The following is a 26,540-nucleotide window of genomic DNA, read 5'->3' as shown; positions in this document are numbered from 1 at the left end:
TTTTTTTTTCCGGAATCTCCATCTTTTTATTGAACTGATCTTTCATCTCCTGAATTTTGTCTCTGATTTCACTCCTTACTTAATCCTTTATATCTCAGATCAGTTTAACTAGGTCCATTCTAAACTCCTTCTCTGACATTTCTTCTACTGTGGTGCCAATGGATTCCATTATTGGAGCATCTTGTTTTGTTTGGGGCTATTTGTTACCTTGTTTTTTCATGTTGTTTCTATGTCTACCAACCTAGCAGTGTGTTTCTGAGGCATTACATTTTCTACCCTGTAGACTTATAGTGTCCCTGAAAGTTTCCTGAACCTCACTGTTAAGGGGTAGACCAATAATTAATTACAGCAACCAAGGCAAACCAATTACAGCCTTAGACCAAATGGCTCCTACTAAGATCTGTATAGTTTTTTCATAATAAACAGAAATTATATGTTCAGTTAATGTCTACAATAAATACAATACGTTTGTGAAAGTGTTTTCAGTTTCAAATGGTGGACAAAAAGAGAACAGAAATTGTGTTGGAGATGGTGTTTAAGAGGAAGGAAGAGAGAAGACAGAAGTAAAAAATTAAAGGAAGAGTGAAAGAAGAAATAATAAAGGTTGAGTATTAGCAGGAAAAAAGAGAATCAAGGGAAACAGATAAGTGAGAGAAAATTATATATAAAGTAAAAATTTAAAAAAATTAAAAATAGAAAGAAAAAAAGTAAAAAAGAATCCAAAACAAAACTGAAATATACTAATCAGATGTCCTAGTCCTCAATAAATTGATACTTGAAAAGTAAATGGTTTCAAAAATGGTAGACATGTGAGAGCAAAAAGAAAAAGAAAAAAATCTTGATGAAAAATTGAACAAATGATTCTGTCGCAGTTTAAGAGATTCTTAGTTTCCCTTCTCAGCAGTTAGGTGGGCTTGTCTGGAGTATGATGCTTGTTCCAGTCTTGGGGTGGGGTTGCTAGTGTGAGAGGGTTACTACTGGAGAGAAAACTCCTGGAGGTGGGGTTTAGGCTTAGATATGCTCCAGTCTCTCTACTGAATGCCAGTTTGGTCTGGAGATTTTAAATCAGTGTACCTCAAAGGCCAGCATTTGCCACTCCATGGTGAAAGACTGTGCCCTAAGAATCTCCTTTAGGTTTCATTCATGTGGTGTAAGAGCCAGTTCTTAGCCCAATAGGTCACCTGCAGACCCCACAATTCTTGGTCTCTTATTCAGTCTGCAAGCTCAATCTCTCCTGCCCTGCCCTTTTGAATTACTTGTCAGGGACTTCTCTCCTGGTCATTCCTGAAAGCCGCTGGATTGGTGGAGGAGGGGGAAGCCAGCTGGATTTCAATGACTAGTGTTCCCCTGGATAAACCTCTCTCCATGCTTGATTTTCTTCTGGTCACTTCGGCACACTCTCTGTTTGCTAGGCTTGTTTTTCAAGCCAGGTTTGGGTCTGCCAGAAATTGGCTCCCCCAGCTGTCCACCCCCACATTGCAGCTACAGAATGGTTCTTCCACTGTCCACCAAATGCCATCAAAAGAGATAGAGGCTTCTTTCCCATACAAGGATGTTGTGAAGGGCCCCTTACTGTTTTGGTCCGGCAGTGACTCGAATCTCTCAAATCTCTGTACCTCCACATGCCTCAGTATTCCCAAGAATGGAGGTTCCTTTAATTCCCTTATTGATTTACTGCATTTATGGGGGGACTATTCTAGTTGTGCCTCCAGCTGCTACTGTGGCTGTGACACTGGGGATTTCTTCCTTATATTATTAGATTCAATCTCCTGAGTTCCTTATCTGGTTTGAGTGTCCAGTATTAAATTCTAGTAAAGTCCCCTCTAATTTTGGTTCATTTACCCACCTTGCTGAAAAGCGTCTGTCTGCTTTTCTTGGTTTCATACCACAGAGCTGCCAGGGGAGTGACCTTTCTATTCTGCCATCTTCCTCCACCTTCCCCATTTATCTTACTTTTAATTATCCCTCTGAACATGCCTGCCTCGTTCGTTCGTTTCTTCCTTCCTTCCTTCTTTCCTTCCTTCCTTCCTTCCTTCCTTCCTTCCTTCCTTCCTTCCTTCCTTCCTTCCTTCCTTCCTTCCTTCCTTCCTTCCCTCCTTTTCATAATAATGTGCCTTGGGGTGCCCATTATAATGTGCCCTCCCCCTCCCCCTCCCCCTCCCCCTCCCTCTCCTTCTCCTTCTCCTTCTCCTTCTTCTTCTTCTTCTTCTCTGAACCCAGTGGCTCTTAACTCCTGAGCCACATTTCCAGCCATTTTAAAAATTTTCAGACAGGATCTCCCTAGGTTGCAGGGGGTGGCTTCGAACTTGTAATCCTCCTGCCTCAGTGTCCTGAGTGGCTAGGATTATAGGCAGGTGCCATCACACCCGGCTTGCTTTTTAATTTGTAAGCACAAATTAATCTAGTATAAAGATGCTAGGACAAATTGATGATAAGAGAGGACCGTTCCCTCCATGGCAAAGCAACTAAGAAGAGATTCTATCAAGAGATGACAAAATGGAATTATAGGTGGGCTCTTGATTAAGAACAGAAACTGAATAATTAAAAGAGAGTAAGCTTATATTAGAATACTGAAAAATTCTTAGCTCTCAATGGGCAAAAAATAATAGTGTTTTCAAATTTTCACATTGAGACAATCTTTAACTCTTAATTGTAAAGGAACATAATTGAGTATTGTTTATAGAACTGAAACTTAACAAATTACACACTGCAATAAATAGAATTTGCCAACATTCTTCGTAAGTTCAAACTGAATATACAAAGTAATTCACAGATCCTCTGATCCCAATTCACAAAAGTCATAGTTGTGGAGAAAAGAAGAATAATAGTGATAAGAGCAGCAATACCTACCTTTTGCTAGGTATTATGCAAATATCATCTAATTTCCAATACCTTGTGTGACAATTTTTTATAAATCATAGAGGAAAATGAGACTTGATTGTCAAGTGACTCACCAAAGGCTGTAACTGCTGGTAGTTGTGGTAACACAGCTGGAACTGAACCTATTGCTTTCCCAAGGTCCTTCTCCTAGAGCAAGGAAAACCTTCAATAATCTTTCAAAACCACATTCTGCCTAAAGCAGTGCTTTGTTTCTATTTTTGCTTTTGGCAGGGGTTTATTCAAGGACTCCATAAGAAGGTCCAATCGTCTTTCCTAAAACCATTTAATGTCAGAGTGAGCAAGAATTGCTGAATACATGGTATATGGTATGCAATCAATTAAAACTTGAAAAAATTAATAAACTTTTCATATATCATGTTTCTATTATTCAAAATTTCAATTTTTTAACTCTGTTTTTATTTTTGTTCATAATTCCATCTTTATCTTTGGCTAAGGGCTTTCAACAGGAGGAGATTTTTCTCTTTCAGGAGATATTTGGCAGTGCCTGGAGACATTTTTTGTCTTTTACAACTATAACAGTGGGGAATGCTGTAACATCTAGTTGCTAGAAAGCAGGGATACTCCTAAACATCTGACCATGAGCATGATAGCACCACAGCAAAAATTTATGTAGGCCAAATGTCCATAGCACTGAAGGTGACAGATGCTACTACCTACAGATATTCTTTTCTTGGCAAAATTTTTCCTTTGGTTTCTAAACCTCTCAGAACCATCTTATTGCCTTGTAGAGTTCAGTTTTAGTGGTCCCTTCTAAATCAGTTTAGCCAGATTCCCTATCCTTCATGTCTGATCATCTTTGATATAACAGGTCCCTCATTCTCTCAGCCTTTAGGTGATATCTGATCTCCCTGCTCTGTCTTCAGCAAGAATCCTGTTAGCCGATTCAGCCAGAATCCCCTTCTTTTCCCTGGCATTTTTTCCCAGCCAGTTTTCCATCCTCCTAGCCCATCCTGCTTCTTGACTATAAATTCCTACTTGCTCATGTGGCATCAGAAGTTGAGCCCGAGTCTCTCTCCTCCACTGCAAGACCCAATTACAATAGTCCTTAGGTCTATCTTGAAGGCCCTGGAAAAATTCTTCCTTACCATGTTTTAACACAGACCATGGAATAATTTATTTTTCTTTTAACCTTCTTAAGCTAAGATTTTAATATTCTTGAGAAGGATGGAAAAAATACCTTTGAGTGGTACAATAGAATTTTTCCAAATGTTATTTGTGGTTTCTCTGTCTTTATCATTATTTAACATTCTATTCTGCTTTGGTTGAACTAAATTGAGCTCTCTGAAACTGAAAATAGCCCAAAGCTTTATGTTTTCATATTGCTATTTTTGTATCACCATGGTTTCATTTGATTTTTTGCCAACCCTGTAACTTTTATCAAAATGCTCTTTCACATTTCAATTTAGAATCACCAAATTTGGCTGTACTGATTACATTTTGAAAATGGGCTATGAAACAAGGGATAAGTTGAAGGGACCACTAAAGATAAGCTAGTTCCAGATGCATGCCAGAAATTGGGGCCTTCATTTATGAACACTTATGACTACTCATTTGATTATTATACCCATCCTATTTTTCATAATCCCTGTCACCAAACTATGTATAAGAGAGATTAGAGAATATGTTTTGGAAGCAGTCATAATGGCAGGAAGCCCGGGATTTGTGGTGGCTAATTTCTGATAGCAAAGGTCACCTAACCTGGTAGTCATGCATGATGACCACTTTGGCCAGCTGGGCTAATTTTCATCTATCAATCCTGGGAGTGGGAGAGAGGAAGTGGCTTATAAAATCAGAAATATTATTTAACAGTTTTTTTTCCTACTTTACACATGGGAAAAAATGTTAACATTTGCCACATTTGGGGCCAACATATGCATTCTTACATTTTCTAGAACAGGACTTCCTGGCTAGAGGGTTTTTATAAAAACAGAATTTTGGTGAAAATTCTATGAATTTTAATTTTGAATGACAAGTACAACCATGTGCCACAACAACATTTAGATCAACAGTAGATTAAAATGGAGTCAAAAATTTTCTAAGGCCAATCAGTGTTAAGAGCAGCAATACCTACCTTTTGTAGGCAATAAGTGTTAAGAACAGCAATACCTACTATCCTAATGTAGCACAACACATTCCTCACATTTGTGTTGATGCTGGTGAAAACAAATCTATTGCACTACCAGCCATATAATAGTACATGCAATTACTTGTGCTAGGTGAGCAGAAGGCTTGATAATCTAGTACTGTTTAAGTCTCCTGTCTGGTGTCACTCAATCACAAAATTACCTGGTGATACATTCTCAGCACATGTTCCCTTGTTAAGCCATACACGACTGTATATCAAAACCCCTGAATTATATGTATCTTATTATTTGATGAAGAATTTTAAATGTCAAAAATACACTATTAATAAATTTGTTATGGATTGTATGTTTGGGTCCTCCCAAAGTCATTATATTTAAATTCTGTGCAAACCAATGTGAGATGACATTAGAAGTTAGGCCTTTGGGAATAGATTAGACCATGAGGGTAGCATCTTTATGAATGAGATAGGACCATTTTAAAAAAAATGAGTTCTCTCCCTCCCTCCCTCCTTCTCTCTTTCCTCTCTGCCAAGTGAGGATACAAAAATAAGGCAGTCTTCTGCATAGCAGAAGGAGAGGCTTCACCAGATATGGTATCTGCTAACATCTTCATCTTGACTTCTCTACCTCTAGAACTCCAAGAAATAAATTTCTATTATTTAAGATACTCAGTCTATGGTATATTCTATAGTACCCCAAATGAACAAAGATAAGACTATAGCAGATAAAAATCAAAATTTAAACTATTACTAAATACCGTGGGTTAAGTTATTCCATTCTTGACCAAGGGCAGAAAGTTACATAATAGGAAGCACAATTTTCATGTGGGAGAAAATGAGGATTTGGTACTAAAATGTCAAAAGACAGTTAATCCTATGAGATGCACTAAAAAAGGAGAGCTGGATAATCTTTGTGTTACCTTTTAAAATCATTTGCATGGAGAAAGAAATATCATTTGCAAATAGTGACAGGAACATAAAATATATATTTAGCAAATAATTACACGAATATCTGTTAAAGGTGCAGTCCAACTTACCAAGTCTCATGAGCCTCTAATGTTTGCAAGTTGCCATGTCGAGTGGTATACATATGTTCATACCTTGATCAATAAGAATTTTATATCAAATAAAGGAGATACCTAAGTATGATGTCACATTAACATCTCTGGAGAAGTAACTATAAATGGGATAAACTATGTTCATTTTACTTGAAATGCTTGTAGAAGCACTAAGTTTCAATTGTAAATTAAAGTCACTATCCATCAATTTACCTTAATTCCAGAAGGCACAGAACCTCCTGGCCTTCGTTTCATGTTTTAAAATTGAAATTAAAATGCTTTTGCAAATAACTTATAGGATATTTGAAAGAACAAATACATTAGTCAGTTTATAAACTCCTGAGGACTAGAGAGGTAAGTGATATTTGGGTTATAAAGGGGTAAACTCCAGCCAGGCATGGCTGTACACACCTGTAGTCCCAGTGGCTCCTGAAGTTAAGACAGGAGGATTGCAAGTTCAAAGCCAGCCTCAGCAACTTAGCAAGACCCTGTCTCAAAGATAAAATATATAAAAGGGTGGGGATGTTGCTCAGTGGTTAAGCCCCCATGAGTTCAATCCCAGGGGGGCGGGGGGCGGGGAGAGGCTAGATTCCTAACCATAGGGAAACTCAGAACCTATTCTGCTCCTCTTGAAATGAGTCTCTTCTTGGTAAATTGAAAATGCCTTTATCTTCCTGAATGCCCTAGTTTTAACTTACATATAGAATTTCTTAAAATATTCCTTAATGATATAAAAGATGTAATTTAGTAAGAGGAGGTTCAGTTTGTTTGGGTTCAAAACTTGTCTTCTGAATAATCTGTTCCAAAGTGCTAAATAAAGGTCCAAGAAAAAAAAATTAACCCTAGTTCAAGAGTCTCCTATACTATATCAAACAGCTTTATTCTAAGTGAGGATAAATAAATGACTCATCAAATATTTTTAACTCTACCAAGCTAATTCATCAAATTATACAAATTGACTCTAACCTCTAAAGAAGATTCACCACAGGTTTTTTTTTTCATGGAAGATGAGGTGACATAGACCATGACTGAGCTACTTATGCTCCTGGATGGCCGAAACCATGAGCAGTCAAAACCAGGTACCTCCCCTGTTTTGAGGAGTGAAAGTCAATTTTATTTTTAGTCCCTCTTGGATCTGAAGCCCCTCTCATCCTGAAAACTTTCTGAAGACCTAGATAGCCCATTCTCCTTTATGAGAGGGCATGGGCATCGGATCACAAGCTTTGGTTTGTCTTTGCAAAATCCTTCCTCTTCAGCAGCTTAACTTTTCTCCATTGGTGCTTAAGATGTCACTTCCTTGGTTAGTCAAATGGGACAGGGATTCTTTATTATGAAATACAATGATTGTGTTTCATTTTGTGTCCCAGGAAAACCTGCCAAGGCTGAAAAGCTGTGCATTATATGAAGAAAAATTCTTAACCCAAGAGGAAAGCTATTCTTGGTTTTGAATGTCTCTATTCTCCCTGCTCACGGGAGAACCAATTGTGCTGTTGTATTTTAAGCTACACTTCTGAACTATTAGAACTTTTGCTGTGTTTTCTGATTTTTTTTCCTTTTCATTGGGATCTATATCTAAATATAGATATAGATATATTATCATAACTCTTTGAGGTATGATGTTTGAAAGATTAGCATATGCATAAAGCTCATTAAGCTAAATAAAATGTGGGTTCAGACAAAGAAATGTTTGAAGTCCTGGAAGCTTATCCTTAAGAAGCAGGTGCACACCACATGATTAAGAGAAAATGTAGTTGTGAGGAGCAGAATTGTGGCCACAGCACACTGGCTTTTTGACTCATCAAGATTGCACCTGTGTCTTGTAGCTTAACTAGAAACAATTACTTTTTGTAGGAACATGACTGGTTTCTTTTTTTAAAGGAAGGATTGTTTACAAAGGAAAAAGTTAAGGTGAGGTTATGATAATATAAGTGAAATAAAATGCACTCGTTATCCTTTAGGATGTATCTCATATGAAATTTTCAATAATAACAACAGTAAATTACACATTGCAATAGAATCGGCTTGAGTGTTGGAAGACCTTAGTCATCTGAGTCATCTTGCAAATTGCCTACTTTCTCATGGCTTCCACTTTCCGAGATTCATCAGATAGCATTAAGGTCTCCTCATGCTTTGCAATGCTATGAGCTTATGACTAAGTTCCTATGAGGAGGTCCTTTTCAGTAATCTATGACCACCAGGCACTGTGGTATGCGCCTGTAATCCCAGAGGCTCCAGAGGCTGAGGCAGGAGTTTCCGGAGTTCAAAGACAGTGTCAGCAACAGTGAGGCACTGAGCAATTCAGTGAGAACCTGTCTCTAAATAAAATACAAAATATAGGGCCAGGGATGTGGCTCACTGGTTGAGTGCCACTGAGTTCAATCTTCAGTACCAAAAAAAAAAAAAAAAGTCAATGACCTAACAACTTGCAAACAACTGGAGGAAAAGAGGCCTTAAATGCCAACTACTTTGCAGCATAAGATTTCACATTAGGTTTAAAAAAATGAGTGAAATAAATGTGGAATTGAGAGCCCAATAAAATTGGAAATCTATTTTGGATTCTTTTACATTTCGTGGCAAAGTATTGATCCTTTGAAAGGCATCAAATTGAGTTAAATGTCTAAAGGAACATGATTAAGGTTCTTAAATTTGGAGAGTTTAAACAAGGTTCTCAGATCTAAACTGTTTTTCTATCATTCAACTTGTTTTGGATCTTGGAAGACTATTATTTTCCTTTAATTTCTTTTAAAATCTTTATATAAAAGAAAGCACATTGTAAGTAGTTGTCAGCTTATGCATCCAACATCACTTTCCACATTGTGAGGCTTTACCCATTGTGGACAAATGGGAATAAAACTGGGTTATAATATTTGTTGGAGGAGATGGGATCTGTGAGAAGGAGGGTTCTGGGAGAAAGGAAAAGGGGCTGAGTGAGAGGCTTCAGGAAAAGCTGTATTTGAATCTGAAAAGGAAAACTATTGATCACTCAAAACAAAACACAGAACATTAAAGGCTTAAAAGTGGAAGAAAATATAACCAAAATCATAAAAATACTGAGAGTCATAAATGAATAATTTTTAAACTTAGAAGGAGTTAGAACGGCTATTATGAAACAGAAAACAAACAAACAAAAAAACAAAAACTAACAAATATCAGTGAGGACATGGAGGAGAAAGGACTCCTTACACACTGTTGTTGGGACTGTAAATGAGTCTGACCATAATGGAAACAGGGTGGAGGTTCCTCACAGAACTACAGATAGAACTACCCTGTGAGCCAGGAATCCCACTACTGGGCATGGACCCAGAGGAAAGGGGATCAGGATGTTGAAGAGACATCTGCCCTCTCATGATGGTTGTTGCACTGTTTATAATATCAAGATCCAGCAGGAATGTAGGCACTCAAGTGGATAAGGAGAACTTGGTGCACACACACACACACACACACACACACACACACGAGATGATTATTAAAATAGAAGGAAATGCTGTCATTTCTAAAAGAAGGATGAAGAAGGAGCACAATTATGTCAAGTGAAATAGGCCAGGAACAGAAATACAAATGCTGCATATTCTTACTTATATGTGGTGCCAAAAACAAGTAAATATGAGTGTAGATTAGTGATTCGAGAGGTTAGGAAGGGTGAGGAGGAAGAGAGACACAGGGAGGTACAGTGAGAGGTACCAAAATACAGTTAGATGGAAGGAATACGTTCTGGCACTCCAGGTAACTCACAGTAATTTGTTGTACAGCTCATGAAGAACTGGGAGAGCAGGGCTCCAAGGCTCCAAACATAAAGAGATCATAAGGAAATGGAAATACTAATTACCCTGACTTGGTCAATACTTTTGTATACATGTGTTGAAATATTACCCTGTCCCCTGTAAATAAGTACAGTTACTGTGTGTTAGGTAAAAATAAAAAAGTTAAGAAAAACATTAGAAAACCTGCAATAACTAAAAACTAAAAAGGCACAATGTTGAGGACTTCTTCTGTATATGGCTTAGATATAATCAGATTGACAGTATCACCAGGCATCGACATGTGCTGTTCCCTTCTGGAAAGCACTGAAATGCCAGGCAAGGAGTAGAGGAGGGTAGATCTGGACAGAGCCCCTTCAGTGAGGCAGTCCAGGCTGGGGCGGTGTGTCACAGGACTTTTCCTTTGAGGAAAGGAGGTGAAAGACAAGGAGGAGGAGGGGGAGGAGGAGGAGGAGGAGGAGGAAGAGGACGAGGGGAGGAGAGGAGGAGGAGGGGAGGAGGAGGAGGAGGAGAGGAGGAGGAGGAGGAGGAGGAGGAAGAGATGGTGGAGATGGTGAAAGAAGCTAAAGATATAAAGATCATTAGTGAAAATTGTAAAAATGACAAATACTTGAATATTTTCCAGACATCCTCCTGGGATATTTCTTCTACTAATAGGGTACGGTAAGATAGTGCTTCTCATCCACTGCTATGAGAGACAGCCAACTTTCTAGAAACCAATATAGCAAAATGTGTAAGGATTTTAAGTTTTCTTTGATCTTTGTCATAATGATAATGATCCCAGAAAAAAATTAATATGGCAAGCAAATTTGTGCACAGAGCCATATGAAGAAATTATCCTCTAAAATATTCTATTTAAAATTGGAAACATGTATATTTTTATTAATTTATTAAAGCAGTCCTTTATGGTAGGCTAATATCTTAACACATTATTAAATAGCATAGAAAATATATAAGAAAGAGCAATATATACACAACAATATATGTAATATTATGCTATGATTCTACAGGAAACAATATTTAAAAGAAGATGGACCTCTATATGATAATGGTGGTTTTATTTGTTTGCTTGATCATGAATGATTTTTATTTTATCTTTGTTTTTTATATTTTAAATTTTTACAATGAGTATAAAATAATTTTCTAATCAGAAACAAAAAGTAAACATACATTTTAAGTATTTACTTTAAAATTTAATTCAAATGTTGCATTACACTTGGTAAAATTTCAGAAAAAGCAGCAGCCTTCTGAAACATATCACATTCTGAGCTTTTAGGTTTCAACCAGATTTCAGACACTTAGACTGACATTTGGTGAAATGGTTTCTTGGTTTAAAGTCCCCTTGGCCCAATTCTTAGAAGTAAATGGAGCAGATGGCTTCCATTTGAAGGTCGGATCTGGGAATAGACAAAGGCAAAGCTGGTCCCTTTGTGCTTAAGGAAATAGGACATTGACCAGGAGACATTTCCAGTTCTGGCGTGTTTTTTGAATCCTTCATGCAAAGGTTTTTGTTGCTGAACTCTGACTCAGAGAAAGAGCGAAATCAATATCACAGGAGTTTATGTATACTATTCTTTGTAGGTTCCCCTACAAAGAATGCACCGTGGATAAAATAGAAGGGGTCTGGAAAGGTAGTAGGTATGTGTGTTTATAGAGTATAGCAATGATATTCTTCTAGAGATGTCCACATTATCTGTCCCCTTTCCAACTCCCTCAACTTTGTCCTTTGAGGTCTCAGATCCAAAGAAATGCATTTGGAGGTGATGACACAACTGTTTTCAACGCAGGGAAAACTCAGCAAGGTATTCAAACTTTTTGCTGCCCCAAGGATACTCCTACAAGGATCATTTGGAAGAGGTAGCAAGGCCAATATGGATGTCCAAACCATTGAGCTTTATTTACATTAACTGGTAGAACTAACAGTTGGTTCCACCAATTCAGCTGACCTGTGGTATTTAGGAATTTAACAAATGTACTGACAAAAATAAAAAGACTCTTTTTGTTTACCTCTTTGGCAATTGCCATCTTTTGTCCTTTTTGCAAATTTCTCCATAATCTTTTCCCATAGTATAGCTAGCAGGACCAAGTGCTGCTCTACTTACTATTCACCCTACATGTCAGTACTACAGTATTATGGTGATGTAGTTAACATGATGTGGTGGTGTCTTTAATCAAGGTGACCCTGAGAGCAGCCTTGTATTCCAGGTTTCTAGTCAGGTGAACTTTTATCTTATTTGGATGCACACACACGTGTGTACCCATACCCGCACACATAGCTATACACCAGAATGTTTGAGATTTCTCTCACGTTTGAGTGGTTTGCAAAGCATTAATGGTGGCTATTGTTAAAATGAGGGTCACCAGCTGCATCACTAAAGATGGGTGAATCAGTCTGGAATTATTCATTGGGGTAATCAATCCATGAACACCATCAATGTCTGGAAGTCTGAAGGTAAGAGTTGACCTGTTTTTTCAGTTTACTTCACTCTTCTCAGCATGTCATAACCTCCTCCCTTTTGTTACCCTGACCGGGTTCACGTCAGCACAACCCTAAGCACTGAAAGTATTTATGCCTAGATGATGATCCTCTTCTTCTAAATGGGACTTCTTACCAAAAGTAAAACATTTTCCTGCGTTAATTCAGCAAATTAATTGATTCTTCCAATTTGTCATTGCCTCTCTCTCCAAAAGGGCCTCATCTTCCCATCTTTCTACTGTTCTCACAGTGATTAGGAGAAGTGATTAGTAGAGGATGAGGCATAGGAAATGACATTGTCCATCCATGCTTGCTTTCTACATTAATCTAATTCTTGATTCTAGGAATTGGGAATAGAGTGCATCATTGAAGAGTAAAAACCAACCTCATATTAACTAACAGCCTAATTGACTAATGTTAACTAATTTGAAACAGATCAGGTGAGATTTTAATTGTTGTGACCTTGAAGAAGTTACTTCATTTCTCTGACTTCTCTCCAATGTCAATGACTGCTGCTTTACCGACTAGTCTAAGCCTGCTGTGAGATCAAGAGGCACTGTGTGTGGAAAGGAACTGTAAATCTCTACACAAACATAACATCATCAATATGAAATATTAGCCTCAGTATCTGTATGGTTCTGGAAAACGACAAAACAGTCTTATGAGTTGGGCTAGTTCTAAAAAATAATACAAGGCAGAATAAGAAAAATTCCCACAGAAGCATTATCTTCCTATCTTTAGGACTTTTTCATTTTTAGACAATAGATTTTGAACTCCTTGAGGGGAAAAGCCTTGTGTCATTCATATTTATATTCTCATTACTGAATGGAGTAACTCAATCTCAAAAGGTATTCAGGTAAGAAGCCACACAAATATATGTGTGGAAATTTTCCCATTACCATAGATTCCCACAAAAATAAGCTAAGACTTGAAGGATGGCAGAGCATACTAAATGGATTTCTTCAAGACCTCACTGAATTTTCACTGGGTCTGCTGCTTGACTACCATTAGACCAATTCTTATCCTTCAGACTTTCAGAAATTGCAGGTTTCCATGGAGTGACTGCCCTAATGAATAACTCCTAACTGAGGCATGACATTTTTATTTGTGCAGATAGTGACTTTCATTTCAACAATACCCACCACAGATGCTTTGCAAGTCATTTGAACGTGAGAGAAATCTCCGAGATTTTCATGTGTGACCGTATTGGTGTGAGCATGGGACTTGCACTCATGCACATTTTAAATCCTTATTAGGAAGTGATAGCTTAAAGGAGATATATTGTGTATGTTTTGTAAGCAACTGATTGAAAGGAATAATAAACAAAAAATTGTAACACAGCAACATAAGGAAAGGAGATAACTCGTAGGATGGTGGCAAGTAAATCAAACATGGATGAACAAATGACAGGAATAGGGCAAGAAGAAGAAAATGCTTTGGAGCCACAAAGGCTAAGATAATTTTCCAAGTCACTTTTTGCTAATGGTGCTAAAACTAGTCTTTCTAATAGGGGTTCAGAAGGTAGATTTTTCTTGAATATCGTTCTTTTGGAAGAATATATCTAGGATGAAACAAAAGGAAAGGGATTATTATTTATTTATTTTAATATAAAGAAATGTTAAGATGACCACAGGATCTGAGAGAAGACATTTGCAAAGGATATTTGTATCAACAAGCTGCAGCCTTTAAATGGAAATACATGATGAGTTACTAAAATATCTGTGTTGTTTTGGGAGCAGATTCAATGATTTTAGGCAGTGTTGTCCAAATAAAAAAGATTTCACCAAAAGATACCCAATGGCATTGAAGATCATTATGTATGTTAGGGAACTCAGGTTTAATGTTTTGAAATTTTCTGTTTTGGGGAGTAAAATCTATGAAAATACTGTATGTTGTTTCATAATATATTAGTATGTGTCAAAATAGCATTTCAAGTAAATTTGAGTTTATTTATCAAGCCAGAAAATAAAGCCTGTCACACTGCCCACATCTGTGGGTTTGTGGCACTATCCCTTGCAACCCCACTGCCTATATCTTTGGATGTACAAATAACCCAGGTTGAGCATCAGAGTTTTAGAATAATCTGTGTAGCAATCCTAGAATCTTAGAACCTAAGACATGTGAAATGTGTTATCTATTCTCATTCTTTATTTTCAGGAAGAAATCAATACCAGATCAAGATCAAATGACTTTCTTAATGTTTCAGAACCAGCAAGCGACAAGCATAGAATTCAATTTTCTATATTTTTAATGCCATGTTTTCTTCATTGTATCACACTGCCTTCTTACTTTTATTTTAAAGATCAATTGTAATTTGAAACAATGGGAATGTTCAACAACAAAGCAGATTGAGTTACGGCATGTTCATAATATGGAACAATATAAAGAAACATGGAAAAATCATGTTTAATAAATAAGCATATTTAATAACATGGAAAATGGACACGGTATCTTAAGTGCAAATGGTAGTCATAAAAAATGTCCATGTTATAAACCTTAATTTGCAAAAGCTAAATGTATATAAACTCATCCAATATTATTGATTATTACTCCTGAATGGTAGGATTATAAATAACATTTATGCTTTTTGCAGCATTCTCTATTTCCCAAGCTTTCTAACAAGTTATATTACTTTTATAGTTAGATAAATGAATAAGCGTACATTAAGCAAGCAAATGGCTAGAGTGGGTTAAATTATACTGTATTTTAATTTATCATATGTATGCTAGAGTATGTTGCAACCAAAATGTCTCAGAACATCCATATGAATCAATATCTTAATCTATCGGTCACTAGTGGTGCAACCATGAATAGATTTACACCCTTGGAGGCTCTGTTTTTGTATCTGAAAAGTAGAATTAATAACTACCTTACAGATTTTTGGTGGCAATTAAGTGAGATCAAGCATATAATGCATATAAACTATCTACCTGAGTGGGGACACGTAGTGGCTATTCAGTAAATGTTAGTTCACTTCCTTTTTATGAGTTCATAAATTTTTATTAATGAAAACTGCTATAAAGTGCTGTTTCCATTAAATAGCCACAAAAACCTGATTTTTAAAATTAATTATACTGTGGCCAAAATGCCTTACTGCAGAGCAGAGTGGGGCTGCAAGGGAGGGGACTGTGTAAGAGACTGAGACACTCAAGTGAGAATATAGGGCAGAGCGAGGAATGTACCTGTGGGGTTAAAATGCTTTGAACTACTCACATCACAACACTAGAACTTCTTCAATATGTGGGATGCAAATCCATTTTCTGGTTCTATTCTAAGACATGGAAAACTAACACCCTGAAAACCTCAGATCCTCGAGGTAATTTACCTAAATGCATGAGCCCATATATAAGATGTCAAGCAACCCTAACTCATTAGGCTAATGATTTTTCTATGTCTGAGAAACAGCATGATCCAGATGTTGGATAATGCCTATGTGAGCCAGTAACTCACTTTATTTTAGCAATCTAGCAACTGGGTACCATTATGGCCTTGGCACTCAGTAAAAATGTCGTGTTGCATTTAATCAGAGAGACTGCACTATTAACCGGTATTTCCACACATCTGTCATACAACATTAAGAGTCTTTTTGCATTGTCAAAGAAATGTTACATTTTACTCAGTCTGGTAGATCTGCTTAAATGTATTACGGTCATATATGTAATGATTCTCTAATTAGGACATTTGATTTTCCAGAATAGTTCTCTCTTTTATGCAGTATTCGAAAACAAAGAGATGTCTAATCTAGAAAAACCTCCTACTTTTTTTTTGTTCCTTTTAAGTGTCAAAACACCTCCCAAAGCAGCCGGGGAAATGAGAACATCAGGATGATGTGAAAAGGAAAGAGTAGAAGTGAGAGATTCCACTGTATGGAATTCATAATGTAAAGTGGGTTAAGGTAACTTTCAACTCCCTTGTTTTGTAACCACATGATATTTTCAGTCACAAAACAGTTTAAAATACTATTTGGTCCAGAGAATAGGTAATTAATCTGATAAAACACACCAGGTCTCCTAAACTGGACTGCTACTTCCAATCTTGTGGCTGACTGGTTAGAAGTCTGGATAAAACAGAACATTTTTTTTTCCTCTTAAAAAAGTTTGCCTCTTGTCATTAATGGCAAGGTATTTTCATGTTTCATTAACCTGGTGTTTACTGGGTAAATGTGTGGTAGCATTTGCTGCATAAGTAGGTGCTTTTGTCAAGTCAAGACAAGTTATTGAAAGATTTAACCTGAAACTAAATGGAAAAACCAAAGTTGGCATTTCTTTCTCTCTAAACTTCAAGATGGGTTTTGAAGAACATATTTATGTTCTCACATATGAGGGTTTTTCTTTCCAAAATTGGCTAAATTACATTTTATTATATGGCATAATTTGTCCTATTGATAGGCTTGATACCATGAAAAGTAACTTGGAAATGCACATTGCTCTGTTCTGGCAAGATAGGCAAGCAAGCTCAGGGATGTGTCAGGAGAATGCATTGATATGGGAATGTTCTGAGAAAGCAGAAGTTTGCAGCACAGACTTAGTTCCACTTAGTGGAGAGAGTTCTGCCTGCCACAGCTATGAAGCTGGAAAATAATACTTGGAACAGTGAATTGTCTCTGCCCAAGGGGAAATGCTTTTGTTTTTTTATTCATTTCTATTTTTCTTCTTCATGCACAGACAGGCACCAATTTGAGACTTGCTGATAGCAGAAGCAGAGACCAACTACTGTGAGTGACATTCATTTCCCTCACAGATGACCCCCTGATTTATACTTCAACTATAGCTTTGCCTTAATGGATGGAAAGGCCTAGGACTGAATATGATGAAGCAGAGACTGCCTGGTTCAGAGAAATCTCCAGTCACTTCACTTTGAATTAAGATGGAATCTCTAAATTTCTTTTATACATCTTGTGATACGTAGATGGATGCTAATGGCACTGGTATCATCTGTCGGAAATGCAGAGTTCCAGAACTCGCCTCCCATCTGCTAAATCAGAATTGTACTTAAAGGAGATGCCCATAGTGTGTATGCACAACAACATTTAAAAGCACTAGTAAAACCAGTGCATGAGCCTTGTCCTGCTGTGTTACATTGTGCAAACACTAGAAACAGTAGCTGATTAGAAAGCAGTTGGCAATGGTATTCATGTTCTCTGGGGAAACAAAACCACCAGGATGCACATAGATAGAAAGAGATTTATTTTAAGCAATTGGATCATAAAATTATGGAGGTTGAAAAGGGCCAAAATCTGCAGTGAGAAAGAGGTAGACCCAGGAGAACCAATCGTGAGAGTCCAGCACTAGTCCAAAGGCTTGAAACAAGGAGAACTGAAGATATAGGTTCTGTTTTAAAGGTGGCAGATTCAAGATCTAGGAAGTGCTGGAGTTTCAGTTCTAAGTATAAAGGCAGAGAAGACTGATATCTTAGCTCATCTAGTCAAATAAGAAATCCTCCTTTTGGGAGGATGGTCTGGCCTTTTTGTTCTATTCAGGCCTGCAGCTGATTGGACACTGACCACCCAAATAAGGGAGAGCAATCTGCTTTACTCCGTCTACAGATTCACATGTTAATATCATCCCCAAATGCCCTCACATATACACCCAGAAATAATGTTTGACCAAATATCTGTAGCCAATCAAGGTGTTACATCCAATTATCCATTGTAACAGCTGTCATGGATAAAGCACCTTATAAGCGACCTCTTCCTGGTCAATCCTGGATATTGTCCCTTCACACTTGGTCCAGGACCCTGAGAGCCCTATTACTGTGAAAGAATATTGTTTTCAAAAACCCAGCAGGCATTTTTCATTTTTCTGTCATCACAACCCTATCGCAGGAACCTCTCACTGTGTGGCTAACAGCAGCGCTGTGACAGAGAGCAAAACCCTAAGGGAAAGTCTGACATGAAGCACGTTGCTGTCTCTTACCATTGTCTGTTCTACTCTTTCTGTCTTGCCTGTTCGACCATTTTAACCTTATCATAGTCTACCTGGAGACATTTTAGCAAAGGCTATAATTTTATTGTATTATTATACTCATTATTAACTATAGCAGTTCAATTTTCTGGTGGGTTTATGTTATTTATAAAGTGCTATATCTGTTGCTATCATTTAGACATTACTTGCTGTGTTTCTAGCCAATCTAATCAAACAGCTGACTGTGTGTGGGAGAGTCAGTGCTAACTTCATTTTGTGACTGGAACACAATCAGGATAGTGTAGTGAGATGACTGGATGAATGTTAGTTTTGGTTCCTAGTCAATAAGTGATGCACATCAGCAAAGCTGCAAGCCACAGCAACTTCTCTCGAAATGAATTAATATTTTTCAATTTCTGTATTTTCTAATGATGCTAGGTACTTTTAAAATATGCAACAATATTTAATTTCAGTAGATTCTACTGATGAAATCTCTAAACTAAAATTTCATTCTAGAGAATATCTGGGGGGGAAAAAGTATGTATTGCAATGATAGAACCGACATGATTTTCATGTTTGTGAGTATAGAAAAAGGCTTCATGGAAAAGAATGTTGAGGGCTGGGGTTGTAGCTCAGTGGTAGAGCACTTGTCTAGTACAGTGAGGCACTGGGTTTGATTCTCAGCACTGTATAAAAGTAAATAAATAAAATAAAGGTGTTGTACCTATCTACACTAAAAAAAATTGAAGAAAGAGAGAAAAAGAATGTTGAACTCTGAATTCTCCTTATTGCTCTGTTTGCTGCAATATTGTGTTTGCCACAAAGGTTTTCCACATGCAGAATCTTAAGGGCCAGTCTGACTTGATGAAATTCACTTGATGAAATCCTTTGAGTGGTAAGCAAAAATTTCTTGTATTTTTTGATAAGAATTGTTTCCCTCCATTCTTAATTAGGATATGAAATCACCTAACTATTTAAATCAAGTGTCCAAAGTCCTGGGCTGTGGAGAGATTTTTAAATGCATACATCAATGAGACTGGTGACCCTACCTAAAGGGAAGTGAAGGAATTGCTGAGTTACTTTCGAGGCTGTTGCTAAGGAGTAAATGGCACTTCTTATCTGTTATAGTGACTACTTAATCAAAAGGAGGGTTACAGTTATGCTTTTTCTTAATTTCAAAACAAAAAAATGAAAGCATAATCCATTAGATATTAAAAGTCACTTTCACCAAAAAGAAATACTAAGCATTGAAATATCATGTCATGTGGACAGCACATTTAGGGTTTGGCTGGTGTAAATTTAGATATGAAGTACTTTTTAAAAAAATCTCCTAATGAAATTAATTTGATGTGTGTTAACATTTTTGCATTTTTTTGGGTAAATCCAGTAATTTTTTTCTCTTTTTAACTTATTTAAAAATTTTATAGCTTATGCTGGATGACTGAAAAGATTTAATTTAAATTTATCTTCTCTTAAAGTTCACTTATTTAATAATATATTTATTTTCATATGCCAAATCTCAGAATAAGTATATTTTTTCCTTTTCCTATCTTAAAAAAAAATCCTATTTGTAAACCAGTGCTGTGGGGACTCATGTAATCCCATGGCTTGGAGGTTGAGGTAAGCAAATGGCAAGTTCAAAGCCAGCCTCAGCAACTTAGAAAGGCCCTAAGGAAGTTTGTGTGACCCTGTCTCAATAAGATAAATAAACAAGGGCCGGGATGTGGCCCAGTGGTTCAGTGTCCCTGCATTTAATCCTGGTACCATAAATAATAAATGAATAAATAAATGAATAAATAGATCAGCAGACACCTGGAACTCAGGTCCCTCCTAGATCTGCCTCCTCCCACCTGCGCAGAACCCAGGCCCAGGGTAGGTTCTAGTCTGCCACCCCCCACCCCCTGGCCACCTGGGAGCCCAGACCTAACCCACTTCCATCTTGGGACACTACAGACACGGCCATAGCCTTCCCCAAGCAGCAACTTCTACCTTTTGACAATAGACAGGGCCTAGAAGCAGCTGAATCTCAGAGCAGGCATCCCAAAGAGAGTTAAGGCCCACCCTTTCAGCACCATCTCTGAAAGACATTGCGTCAATCTTGGGACACCTCTACTGCTATCTTGAGATACATTCACTATTGCTGTCACCACCTTTAGTTGCAGTAGCATACACTGAGGGATACCTGCAGGGTCTGGAAACCCAACATCAAGGTGAGGTACAGATAATCTCTATGGATATTACAAGATTGTAGGGTAGAAACTGTAATATCTCTTATCCACACTGCAAGAAAGGAAGACACAAAGACAACATGAAAAAATTAGGGATGAAAGTGCCCCCAAACAAACCAGGATACTACAATTACAGAACTAATGGACAGAGAAGTAGATGAACATCAGAGAAGGAGTTCAGAATGTTCATAATTAAAATGATCTGTGAATTAAAGAATGACCTAAACGAGCAAATACAGGCAAAAATTGGTCACTCCAACAAAGAGATAAGAGAGAAAATACAGGTAGCAAAAGATTATTTCAAGAAAGAGATAGAGACTTGAAAAATAAAACAAATACTTGAAATAAGGAAACAATAAACCAAATAAAAAACTCAATAGAAAGCATCAACAACATACTAGATCACTTGGAAGACAGAACATTGGATATAAACTGGAAAATAAAGTTGAACACACAGTGAAAATAGTAAAAAACCATTAAAAGAACATCCAAGAATTATGGGATATCATCAAAAGACCAAATATAAGAGTTATTAGGATAGAGAAAGGCACAGAGTATCTAACCAAAGGAATGCACATTCTCTTCAATGAGAGAATATCAGAAAATTTCCCAATCATGACAAATGAATTGGAAAATAAAATACAACAGGCTTACAGGACACAAAATATACAAAATTACAACAGATTTACACCAAGACACATTATAACGAATATGCCTAGCATACAGAACAAGGATAGAATCTTAAAGGATTCAAGAAAGAGAAATCAGGTCACATATAGGGGGAGACCAATTCATATCTCAGCAGACTTTTCAACCCAGACCCTCAAAGCCAGGAGATCACAGAATAACATATACCAAGCTCTGAAAGAAAATGGATGCCATCCAAGAATCTTGAATCCAACAAAATTAAGCTTTAGATTTGATGATGAAATAAAAACCCTCCCATGATAAATAAAAGTTAAAAGAATTTACAACTAGAAAGTATGCACTACAGAACACCCTTGGCAAAATATTTCATGAAGAGAAAATGAAATACAATGATGAAAATCAGCAGAGGGAGGTATTACACTAAGGGAAAACTAATCAAAGGAGAAACCAAGTCATGTTAAAAACCAAAAAATAAACAAAAATGGCTGGGAATACAAATTATGTCTCAATAATAACCCTGAATGTTAATGGCCTAAGCTCATGAACCAAAAGACAAAGACTAGAAGATTGGATAAAAAAACAAAAACAAAAACAAACAAACAAAAAAACCCAACAATATGCTGCCTCCAAGAGACTCATCTCATAAGAAAAGACATCCACAGACTGAAGGTGAAACATTGGGAAAAATCATACCACTCATATGAGCAAGCAGGAATTTCTAACCTCATATCAAATAAAGTAGACTTTAAGCTAAAGTTAATCAAAAGGGATAAAGAAGGATGCTACAGACTATTCAAGGGAACCATACACCAAGACTTAGCAATTATAAATATATATCTACACCCCAAACAATGGAGCATCTACGTTCATCAAACAAACTCTTCTCAAGTTCAAGAGTCAAATAGATCATAACACAATAATTATGGGTTACTTTAACACACCTCTTTCATCACTGAATAGATCTTTCAAACAAAAGCTGAACAAAGAAATTATAGAACGCAGTAACACAATCGATAACTTAGACTCAATTGACATATATAGAATATTTCATCCTTCAACAAGCTAATATACTTTCTTCTCAGCAGCACAGGGATCCTTCTCTAAAATAGACCATATATTATGCCACAAAGGAAATCTTAACAAATTCAAAAAAGTAGAGATACTACCCTGCATTCTCTCAGATCATAATGGAATAAAACAAGAAAACAATGATAAAGTAAAAAATAAAAGCTACTCCAACACCTGGAAACTAAATAATATGCTACTGAATGAACAAATGTTGCAGAAGATATCAAGGAGGAGATTAAAAAATTCTTAAAGGTAAATGAGAACACTGATACAACATAATAAAATATCTGGGACACTATGAAGGCAGTACTAAGAGAAATGTTCATTGCATGAAGTTGATTCCTTAAAAGAAGAAAAAGTCAACAAATGAATGACTTAACATTACATCTCAAAGCCCTATAAAAAGAAGAACAAACCAACACCAAAATTAAGGACAGGAAATTATTAAAATCAGAGCTGAAGTCAGTGAAGTTGAAACAATTTAAAAAATTGACAAAACAAAAGTTGGTTCTTTGAAAATATAAATAAAATTGACAAACCCTTAGCCATGCTAATGAATAGAAGGAGAGAGAAAACTCAAATTACTAATATACATGATGAAAAAAGAAATAATAAAACAGACACTACAGAAATACAGAAGAAATCTAGGAATTATTTTGAAAAGTTGTACTCCAATAAAATAGAAAATATCAGAGACATCAAAAAAATTTCTAGAGTCATATAATTTGCCAAAATTGAATCAGGATGACATACACAATTTAAACAGATCAATTTCAGTGATGAAATAGAAGATGATGTCAGACATCTACCAACTAAGAAAATCCCAGGACAAAATGGATACACAGCTAAGTTCTACAGGACCTTTAGAAAAGAACTCATACTAATACTTCTCAAAGTATTTGTGAAATAGAAAAAGGGGGAGCATTCCAAACTCATTGTATGAGGCCAGTATCACTCTGATTCCAAAATGAGGCAAAGACACATCAAAGAAAGAAAACTTCAGATCAATATCTCTAAAGAACATAGATGCAGTGCCTGCAAGGTAGGCGAACCGGCGACCCACGGGCAGGTCAGGCCCAGCAACCTGCCGAGTGACAGAGCTACCACACGTGCCTGCAGGGAACGCGGACCTGCGACCCACCAGCAGGACAGGTCCAGCGGCCTGCTGAGGGGCAGGCCCGTCCCCTCCCCCAGTGCCTGCAAGGTAGGTGGGACTGTGACCACTGGCAGATCAGGCCCAGCGGCCTGCTGAGGGGCGGAGCCGCCCCCTCCCCCCGCACCTGCAAGGTAGGCGGACCTGCGACCCATCGGGAGGTTAGGCCCAGCAACCTGCGGAGTGACAGAGGTGCCCCTTGTGCCTGCTGGGTAGGCGGACCTTCGACCGGCCAGCAGAGCAGACCTAGGGCCCACCAGCGTGGTAGACGGATCACACTAATTGGAGGAGGATCACAGCCACTACCTGCCCTGCAAGGGAGACTTTTCAACTATACAAGAGCAATATAAATAAATAGAGGGAAAATTTCAAAAACACAACAGTTTCACCAAGCAGAAAGAAACGCCAGCAGTATGAAAAGACAAGGAAAGAAAGGACCACAGGCAATGCAGGTCAACTCAACTTTAGAAGAGGTAATAGCTGCAAGAGATGGAATGTCAGATAGAGAGGTCAGGATATACATGCTTCAGATGATCTGGAGTCTCAAGGAAGACATGAGACAGCAAAATCAGACAATGAAAGATCACATTGACAAGGAACTACATAAACAAATCCAGGAAGTAAAAGATCAATTTCACAGGGAGATAGAGGAAATAAAAAACAAACAAATAGAAATCCTAGAAATGCAGGAAGCAATAAACCAACTTAAAAACTCAATTGAGAATACTACCAGCAGAGTGGATCACTTAGAAGATAGAACATCAGACAATGAAGACAGAGTATTTCAACTTGAAAAGAACATAGACAGCTCAGCAAGTCTGCTAAAAAACCATGAGCAGGTACATCCAAGAAATATGGGATAATATCAAAAGACCAAACTTAAGAGTCATTGGGATACAGGAAGGCACAGAGCTCCAAACCAAAGGAATAAACAATCTATTCAGTGAAATAATATGAGAAAACTTCCCAGACTTGAAGAATGAGACAGAATCCCAAATCCTAGAAGCCTACAGGACGCCGAATGTGCAAAATCATAAGAGATCCACACCTAGACACATTATAATGAAGATGTCCAACATATAGAATAAGGAGAGAATTTTAAAAGTTACAAGAGAAAGGAAGCAGATTACATTTAGGGGTAAACCAATCAGGATAACAGCTGATCTCTCAACACAGACTCTAAAAGCTAGAAGATCCTGGAATAACATATTTCAAATGCTAAAAGAAAATGGGTTCCAACCAAGAATCGTGTATCCGGCGAAATTAAGCTTCAGGATGGAAGATGAAATTAAATCATTCCATGATAAACAAAAGTTAAAAGAATTTGCAGCTAGAAAACCATCTCTTCAAAAAATCCTTGGCAAAACACTACAGGAAGAGGAAATGGAAAACAACAATGAAAACCAACAGTGGAAGGTAGGACAGTAAAGGGGGGAAATAATCAAAGAGGAAAACAAATCAGGTTTAGTAGCATTAATAAACAAATATGGCTGGAAGAACAAACCATATCTCAAAAATAACCCTAAATGTTAATGGCTTAAACTCACCAATTAAGAGACACAGGCTAGTTGAATGGATCACAAAACAAGACCCAACAATATACTGCCTACAGGAGACGCATTTGATAGGAAAAGATATACATAGACTGAAGGTTAAAGGTTGAGAAAAATCGTATCACTCATATGGACTGCGGAAACAAGCAGGAGTGTCCATACTCATATCAAATAAAATAGATTTCAAACCAAAGTTAATCAAAAGGGATAAAGAGGGACACTACATACTGCTCAAGGGAACCATACACCAACAAGACATAACAATCATAAATATATATGTCCCAAACAACGGTGCTGCTATGTTCATCAAGCAAACTCTTCTCAAGTTCAAGAGTCTAATAGACCATCATACAATAATCATGGGAGACTTCAACACACCTCTCTCACCACTGGACAGATCTTCCAAACAAAAGTTGAATAAGGAAACTATAGAACTCAATAACACAATTAACAACCTAGACTTAATTGACATATATAGAATATACCACCCAACATCAAGCAGCTACACTTTTTTCTCAGCAGCACATGGATCCTTCTCAAAAATAGATCATATATTATGTCACAGGGCAACTCTTACACAATATAAAGGAGCAGAGATAATACCATGCATCTTATCTGATCATAATGGAATGAAACTGAAAATCAATGATAAAAGAAGGAAGGAAAAATCATGCATCACTTGGAGAATGAACAATAGGTTACTGAATGATCAATGGGTTTTACAAGACATCAAGGAGGAAATTAAAAAATTCTTAGAGTTAAATGAAAACACAGACACAACATATCGGAATCTGTGGGACACATTGAAAGCAGTTCTAAGAGGAAAATTCATTGCTTGGAGTTCATTCCTTAAAAAAAGAAAAAACCAACAAATAAATGATCTCATACTTCATCTCAAAATCCTAGAAAAAGAAGAGCAAAACAACAGCAAAAGAAGTAGAAGGCAAGAAATAATTAAAATCAGAGCTGAAATTAATGAAATCGAAACAAAAGAAACAATTGAAAAAATTAACAAAACGAAAAGTTGGTTCTTTGAAAAAAATAAATAAAATTGACAGACCCTTAGCCATGCTAGCGAAGAGAAGAAGAGAGAGAACTCAAATTACTAGCATACGGGATGAAAAAGGCAAGATCACAACAGACACTTCAGAAATACAGAAGATAATCAGAAATTATTTTGAATCCTTATACTCCAATAAAATAGAAGATAGTGAAGGCATCGATAAATTTCTTAAGTCATATAATCTGCCCAGATTGAGTCAGGAGGATAGAGACAACCTAAACAGACCAATATCAATTGAGGAAATAGAAGAAACCATCAAAAGATTTCCATCTAAGAAAAGCCCAGGACCGGATGGGTATACAGCAGAGGTTTACAAAGCCTTTAAAGAGGAACTAATACCAATACTTTTCAAGCTATTATTTCAGGAAATAGAAAAAGAGGGAGAACTTTCAAATTCATTCTACGAGGCCAACATCACCCTGATTCCGAAACCAGACAAAGACACTTCAAAGAAAGAAAACTACAGACCAATATCTCTAATGAACCTAGATGCAAAAATCCTCAATAAAATTATGGCAAATTGGATACAAAAACATATAAAAAAAAATTGTGCACCATGATCAAGTAGGATTCATCCCTGGTATGCAAGGCTGGTTCAATATACGGAAATCAATAAATGTTATTCACCACATCAATAGACTTAAAAAT

This window comes from Ictidomys tridecemlineatus, chromosome 3 (assembly GCF_052094955.1).
Source record: "Ictidomys tridecemlineatus isolate mIctTri1 chromosome 3, mIctTri1.hap1, whole genome shotgun sequence".
Classification (NCBI taxonomy): Eukaryota; Metazoa; Chordata; class Mammalia; order Rodentia; family Sciuridae; genus Ictidomys; species Ictidomys tridecemlineatus.
This window is presented reverse-complemented; position numbering follows the sequence as displayed.